This window comes from Ornithorhynchus anatinus, chromosome 7 (assembly GCF_004115215.2).
Source record: "Ornithorhynchus anatinus isolate Pmale09 chromosome 7, mOrnAna1.pri.v4, whole genome shotgun sequence".
Classification (NCBI taxonomy): domain Eukaryota; kingdom Metazoa; phylum Chordata; class Mammalia; order Monotremata; family Ornithorhynchidae; genus Ornithorhynchus; species Ornithorhynchus anatinus.
The window spans coordinates 63,657,582-63,665,388 of record NC_041734.1 but is presented as its reverse complement, the minus strand read 5'-3'; the positions used below and the strand labels follow the sequence as shown (position 1 = coordinate 63,665,388).

Here is a 7,807-nt window from a genome sequence, read left to right as displayed (position 1 = left end):
CCTGGGCAGGAAATGAGTCTGCTAACTCTGTTCTGTTGTATTGTTCCAAGCGCCTAGTACAGTGCTCTGCACCTAGTGAACCCTCAATAAATACGACTGATCAATTGACTGATCTAAATTCCTCTGTGCAGAGAAGAGAATTGTGTCTGTTGGCCGCAACCCTCAGTTTCCCTCCTAGTTTGTCTGGCCAACACCTCCAAAACCTTAGACGAGTACGGTAGCAACTTCCTTTGTCAATTTTACTCTTTACCTTCAGTGGTTACCAGGGGAAACAGGAAGCAAGGTAGGCTACACTTTCTTTTCCATTCCGTTTTTTCTGGTAATAAAACCATAGAGTTCACAGCGACATTGAAGTTCTGTTCAAAAAGGTCATGTCCCTAGGGAACACTGTCTTCAAAATTTGAAGATAGACAGATGACTATTTCTTTTTGGGTCAAGAGTAAATTCTGACCACGGAGACAGCGCACACATATACCTGTTCCAAGGAGTTCTGTGAACATTACTCTGACAGGGTGAACTGGATTGTAAGTTCTCTGTGGGCAGGGAATGTATATTATATTGTACAGTGTTTAGTACAAGTACAGGTGTTTAGTACAGTCCTCTGCACACATAGTAAGCACTCAGTGAATACCACTGATGGCAAACTCAGTCCGTGAAAGTTGACAGTTGATGGTAGAACTCCATTCTCATTTCTGGACATCATTCCTTGTTTAAAAGGAAAATGGTATTTGTTAAGCACTTACAATGTGCCAGGCAGTGTACTAAGCACAAGGGGAGAAAGAAACTAATTAGGTTGGATGCAGTCCATGTTCCACATGGGACTCACAGTTTTAATCCTCATTTTACAGATAAGGTAACTGAGGCTCAGAGATGCTAAGTGACTTGTCCAAAGTCACACAGCAGACAAGGGGCAGAACTGTGATTAGGACTCAGGTCTTTCGGACTTCCAAGCCCATGCTCTAGCCGTTAGGCTAGATTCCAACTCTATTCACCCCTAGTTCAATTCAGATTGTAGAAAGAAGCAACAGAGACGAGGCCCTCCAACTAACACTCCAAACTAACCGTTTCAAGCTGATTTGAATTCAGTCTCCCTAAAATGGACTTTTCTCCACCTAGTGCTACCCAGTAATTACCACTGGGTCCCCAAATTTTTACATACACGTTTTCTGCAGAATATTAAAACAAACTGCACCATGTTCAGAGCTGAACTATTACTGGGTATTTAATTTAATGCAGCTGCTTTTTCAGACAGGGTATACCGATGAGCAGATTTACACTTGACTGGTATCTAAATAACACCTAAAAAAAAAAGGAAACAAAACTGATACTTTTAAAAGCATTATGCTGTACTTCAAATCTGTCAGACCACAGCTCTCTCCATCTTCAAAGCCCTCTGACAGTGCATCTCCTCCAGAAAGCTGTCCCTGATTAATTTTTCTTCTCCCCAGTCCACATCCGCTTACTTCTTAGTATTGGCTTTAAAGCTCTCCATCCCCTTGCCCCCTCCTACCTCACCTCCCTTCTTGCCTCCTACAGCCCAGTAGTAGTAGTAGTATTTAGTATTTATTGTGCGCTATGTGTACAGCATTGTACTAAGCGCTTGGAATGTACAAATCAGTAACAGATAGAGACAGTCCCTGCCCTTTGACGGGCTTACAGTCTAATTGGGGGAGACGGACAGACAAGAACAATAGCAATAAATAGAATCAAGGGGATGAACATCTCATTAAAACAATAGCAAATAAATAGAATCAAGGCGATGTACATCTCATTAACAAAATAAATAGGGTAATGAAAATATATACAGCCCAGCCCTCACACTTCGCTCTACTGATGCTAACCTTATCACTGTGCCTCCTTCTCACCTGTCCCGCCGGTGACGCCTGGCCCACGTCCTCCCTTTGGCCTGGAATGCTCCTTCCTCACATCCGCCAAACCAGCTCTCTTCCCCCCTTCAAAGCCCTACTGAAAGCTCACCTTCTCCCAGAGGCCTTCCTGGCCTGAGCCCCCTTTGCCTCTGCATCCCCTCCCCTTCCCATCGTCCCCACATGCTTCCTCTGCTCCCCCTTCCCGCCTCACAGCACTTGTGTGTCTATATGTACATACTTATAATTTGATTTATTTTATTAATGATGTGTATATATCTTTAATTCTATTTATTTTTATTGATGCCTGTGTACTTGTTTTAACGTCTGTCTCCCCCCTTCTAGACTGTGAGCCCATTGTGGGCAGGGATTGTCTCTATTTGCTGCTGAATTGTACTTTCCAAGTGCTTAGTACAATGCTCTGCACACAGTAAGCACTCAATAAATACGATTGAATTGAATTAAATTACTAGCATCTCAGCACCTCTGCACTCATATATCGGAAGAAGTGTGGCCTAATGGACAGAGCATGACCCTGGGAGTCAGGGGACCTCGGTTCTAAATCCCGCCCCCACCACTCATCTGCTGTGTGACCTTGGACAAGTCACAATTTCTCTGTGCCTCAGTTATCTCATCTGTAAAATGGGAATTAAGACCAGGAGCCCTATGTGGGCCATGGACTGTGTCTACACCAGAACCTCAGTGCTTAGAACAGTGCTTGACACATAGTAAGTGCTTAACAAATAACATCAAAAAAACCAAAACAGTACAGTGCCTGGCACAAAGTAAGCACTTAACAAATTCCAAAATTACCAGTAACATTTCTGTACATACTGATTTACCCTGCTATTTAGGCATGTTCTAATCCAGTTCTCCATCTTACCCATCTCAGTGGCCTCCATTCCGGAAATCATTTTGTGTCTTCTTCTCCAGTTGCACTGTAAGCTCCTAGAAGACAGGAGACATATGTTTTGCTCCAGTTGTACCCTCCCAAGCTCTTAGTATAGTGTTTTGCCCACAGTAGGTGCTCAACAAATCTATTGATTAATTAACTGATTCATAACCAAGGCCAATTAGCAATTCATTTTCATTCCTGCTACTGGACCCCAAAACAGGCCTCCTCATACTTACCCCGGGATCTGCTGGGTTGTTTCGCTTTTGGGTGTTTTTTTTTTTTAATGGCATTTGTTAAACTCTTACTCTGTTTCAGGCTCTATACAAAGCGCTGGGGTAGATACAAGCCAATCAGGTTGGACACAGTCTATGTCCCACATGGGACTCCCAATTTTAATCTCTATTTTACAGATGAAGTAACTGAGGTACAGAGTAGTGAAGTGACTGGCCCAAAATCACACAGCACACAAGTGGCAGAGCGGAGATTAGAACCTATGACTTTCTCACTCAGCCTTGTGCTGTATCCACTATGTCACGCTGCTTGTCTTGGAGGGAAGCTGCCCACCCTCTCACCCGGAAGAACTAAGCAGTGGCAGTCCGGGACTACCTTGAATCGAAGAGCAGAGGCAGTCCCAGCTCTGACTTTTATGACTGTCAAACTGAAACACTAGGCCCTAAAACTCTGTTCCTCTGGCCAGGCCATGTTGATCATCCTATTCTTTTCTCTTACAATTTTACATTTCAGCTTTCCTTATGTGTCTGCGGTCAGTCATCTGCTTTCCTTTATTCTTAGATTGTGACCGCTTTGGGGGCCAGGGACCCTGACTAATTCTCTTCCATCTATTTCCTCCTAGTGCTCAGTATAGTGCTTTTTATACAGTAGGTGCATAATAAATACAATCACTGCTTCCTCCCTGGAGACAAAGTGGACCTCACAGGGGGTACATTGGCTGGAACTGGCTAAGGCAATTTGGTCCCCAAGGTTCAACCAAGCAAAGCATGGCTGAGAGGGAATTGTTGTGCTGGCAGTTGTTCTATCTTTCATTTGATTTCTATTTACCCATCCCAGAGCACCACCCCATCTACCCCTCCCAGCCTCCCTGACCCCCAACCATGATCCTCAAGGGACCTAGGCTAGGTCAGGGGAGGAGAACATAATGGTGTCCAGAATGTGAGCAGCCCTCCTCAACCCTCACAGTTGCCATAACATGGTGTTTCCCCAACACCTTGGTATTTTGGGGGTGCCCTCCCAACCCCTCACCTCTGTGCTACGTGTCTCCAAGATGGTGGATCGGGACGGGGGTGGAGTTCAATGGGAATGTTGGAGGAGGAACAAAGAGTGATGAAAGGGTACCACTGAAGATGAAGGGATGCCAACTTCCTGCTCAATTGCAAATGAGAAGCCAAAGAATCTTACTTACAGCATGGGGACTAATATTGGTTCACACTGGTGGGATCCTCTTTGGGAGGGCCAAGAGGAGCTGACTCTGTCAGCTAAGGGTGGGCTTATGCAAATGGTTTTTGTTTTGATTTGGGTTTTTTATGGTGTCTGCTAAGCGCTAATTATGTGTCAGACACTGTACTAAATGCTGTGTTAAAACTTCATGTGTTTAAGCTGTCTGTGCTTACTTCCTGAACTGGTGGCCTTGTGCTAAGAAGGACTTGGAGTGAGTTCTTGTCCCTGTCTTCTCTTTGTTACACTTCTCAGGAAGGGTAGCCATACCTTTTCCTCCCAGGTTTCAACTGGATGGTCTTCAACATGCTTTAAGTTGTAGCGGTTTGCAAGCTGTGAAATAGCTAATATGGCAGGAGTTTTATTGTTTAGGAAATCAGCATGATCCAGTGGTCTTTAGTATAAGATATCCAAGAAGCTATGATGACCTATTATGGGTTAGTTGGAAGGGGAATCAGCTGAGAAGCTTATCCATCAAATATTCCATGACCTTGGGGATCTGTGAAAATCACCACAGCAGGGTTTACGGCACCTAACTATGGATGTTCCCGACATTAGAAAAAGGGGGATTTATAACCAGGATTTGGGGAAGTTGGCAGAAAAGAATTGGTACTTAAGAAACAATGCAAGCCCTGCTTGATGGCCTAGACAGGCCTTCCCAGATCAAACCCTCATTTCCACTATTCTCCCTCACTTTCGATCAATCAGATTTATTTAGAACTTACCGTGTGCAGAGCACTGTACCAAACACTTAGGAGAGTACAATATAACAGAGTTGGTAGACATACTCCCCTCCCATAAAGTGCTCCCTTCTGCTCCCTTGAGCAGGGTTTGTGCCCTTAATTCACCTCAGAGAGTCCCACAGCACTAACATTCCCCCTGCCAGACTAAGCTCATTGTGGGCAGGGAATGTGACTGTTTATTGTTATAGTGTATTCTCCCAAGTGCTTAGTACACTGCTCTGCCCACATAAAGCTCTCAATAAATACAACTGATCGACTGTAGAAGGGATTGGATTTATGACCCAACAAAGAGATACATCCCCTATGATTGACATTTGCCAGTCATATGACACAGTCTCACATCAACCTAGTGCCCACATCCACCGGTCCCATCCTCACAATCCTCATGCATCTCTGGAGGAGGAAATTGTGTGCCATATACCCTGTTTCCCAAGCTTGTATGATGGGACCTCTGTCCCCTGGCTCCCACCACAGGGGTCAACTCTGGAGGAAGGGCCTGGGTGGCCTCTGTCCTCTCCCTCCACCACAGGGGTCAGCTCCACTGGAAGGGACCTGGGAAAGAGACTTTACAGTCAGGTGTCTGTGTTTCGGCTCCTGCCCGACCTGGAGGAGAACGCTGGACGGCCCCTCTAGGAGGTTTGGGAGGCCAGCTCACCCACCCCTCGCCCAGCCTGCACTTCTTCCGCGAGAGGGATGCAGAAGCAGCTCTGGGGGAGATATGAAAGACATCATCAAAAGGAGGAGGGTGGCTTCCCATGAATTAATTCCTAAATAACTGAAAAAGAGAGACACGCATAATTTAAGTATTCTCAAGTTCTCTTCCCTGTCCATACTTCCTCCATCAACCCCACCTTCAATTCACTGCGGGGCTGCCCTCAATCCATATGCCTGGCACAGAGAGAGGTCCTGCAGTTAACCTGGGGCCTTTCCTCAATCAATCAATCAATCACATTTACTGAGCGCTTACTGTGTGTAGGGGCCTGTACTAAGTGCTCGGGAGAACACAACAATATAACAGACAAGATTCCTGCACACTATGAGCTTACAGTCTAGAGGGAGAGACAGATATTAATAAAAATAAATTACTGATATGTACATAAGTGCTGCGGGGCTGGGGGATAAAGGAAGCAAATCAGAGTAGAGAGAAGGGAGTGGGAGAAGAGGAAAGGAGGGCTTAGTTAGGGAAGGCATCTTGGAGAAGATGTGCCTCCAATAAGGCACTGAAGGATGACAGTGATCGCCAGATATGAAGAGGGAGGACGATTCAGGCCAGAGGCAGGATGTAGGTGAGAGGTCGGAGGCGAGATAGATGAGATCGAGGTAGTGTGAGTAGGTTGGCTTTAGAGGCGTGAAGTATGTGGGCTAGGTTGTAGGAACTGACCCTCGTAGTTGGGGTAATGGGGAGAACCGTGCCCAAGGTCTCCGGATTTGAGCTCTGTGGCGGGGCAATTGGGATAGACGGTGCAGGGTCCCCCACGGCAGGGGTAGAGGGCTGCCCAGGGTGTCATCTGGACCTGATCCCCGAGTGGGGGCAGGGGACAGGGGCTGCTCGGGGTCTCCTCCAGAGCTGACTTCCATGGTTGGGGGAGAGGGCAGAGGCCGCCTCGGGTCTCCTCCGGAGCTGACCCCCACAACAGGGTCAGGAGGTACAGCCCACCCAGGGTCTCTTCCAGGAGGGTGGGAGCCAAGCACCCAAATGTCCCTTGGTGCCGGGAGTGAAGGTGGGAAAGCGGAACAAGACGGGGGTCACGGAAAGTCCCACCTCCCGCTTCCCTGGGGCCACCCCCAATTCGAAGTTCAGGTGACTTCATAATTTGAACTATGAAGACGATCCATCAGGGGACACTGTAAACCGCCCATTTATTGGATCAGCTTGTGGGATTTCACCTGGGGATTTAACAGGTCGATGTGCAAAATGTGCCAATCCACTGTGGAACTCGCTTCAAGATGGCTGCAGATGACAGTGTTGGGGCAGGGAGGTGGGAGTGAAGGGGAGCGGATGGGGGTCTGGAAGATTGACAGCTAGCAGCCCTCTACCCCTGCCGTGGGGGACCCTGCACCGTCTATCTCAATTGCCCCTGCCACAGAGCTCAAATCCGGAGACCCTGGGCACGGCTCTCCCCATTACCCCAACTACAAGGGTCAGTTCCTACAACCTAGCCCACATACTTCACTCCTCTAAAGCCAACCTACTCACACTACTTCGCCCAATTTATAACAATCTTGGACAACTAGGAGGGAGATAGGGTGAACGAAGGAGACAGAAACTCGCTCCCCTACTGCTAACCTTCTCACTGTACCTCAATCTCGTCTGTCTCGCCTCCGACCCCTCACCCACATCCTCCCTCTGCCCTGAAACATACTCCCTCTTCAAATCCAACAGGCCATTACTCTCCCCCCTACATTCAAAGCCTTATTGAAGGCATATCTCCTCCAAGAGGCCTGACCTGACTAAGCCTTCCTTTCCTCTTATCCCACTCCTTTCCGTGTCACCCTAACTTGCTCCCTTTATTCATCCCCTCTCGCAGCACCACAGAACTTATGTACATATCTGTAATTTATTTATTTATATTAAAGGACTGTCTCCCCTCTAGACTGTAAGGTCGCTGTGGGCAGGGAATATATTTATTGTTCTACTGCACTCTCCCAAATGCTTAGTACAATGCTCTGCAGACTGTAAGCCCTCAATAAATAAACACTGAATGAATGAATGAATAAAAGAATGAAAGAAGCAACCCCAGCTCTCAGGGGAAGCATCATTCGTCATCAGGAAAATTTGGCTCTGTCTGTTCCAAATTGGTAAGCCAATCTTAATAGTACTTACAGTGAATTCCACAGAAAACAAAAACCAA

General features: G+C 46.8%; 1 long non-coding RNA gene across 1 annotated transcript; it reads right to left on the bottom strand.

Moving 5' to 3' along the window:
* Positions 1 to 1,204: 1,204 nt before the first annotated feature.
* Positions 1,205 to 2,813, bottom strand: LOC120638494. The gene is made up of 2 exons (XR_005660187.1): positions 2,749 to 2,813; positions 1,205 to 1,299 (listed from the first exon to the last, which is right to left on the bottom strand). It is a non-coding gene; the product is annotated as an uncharacterized LOC120638494 (long non-coding RNA).
* Positions 2,814 to 7,807: the final 4,994 nt, after the last annotated feature.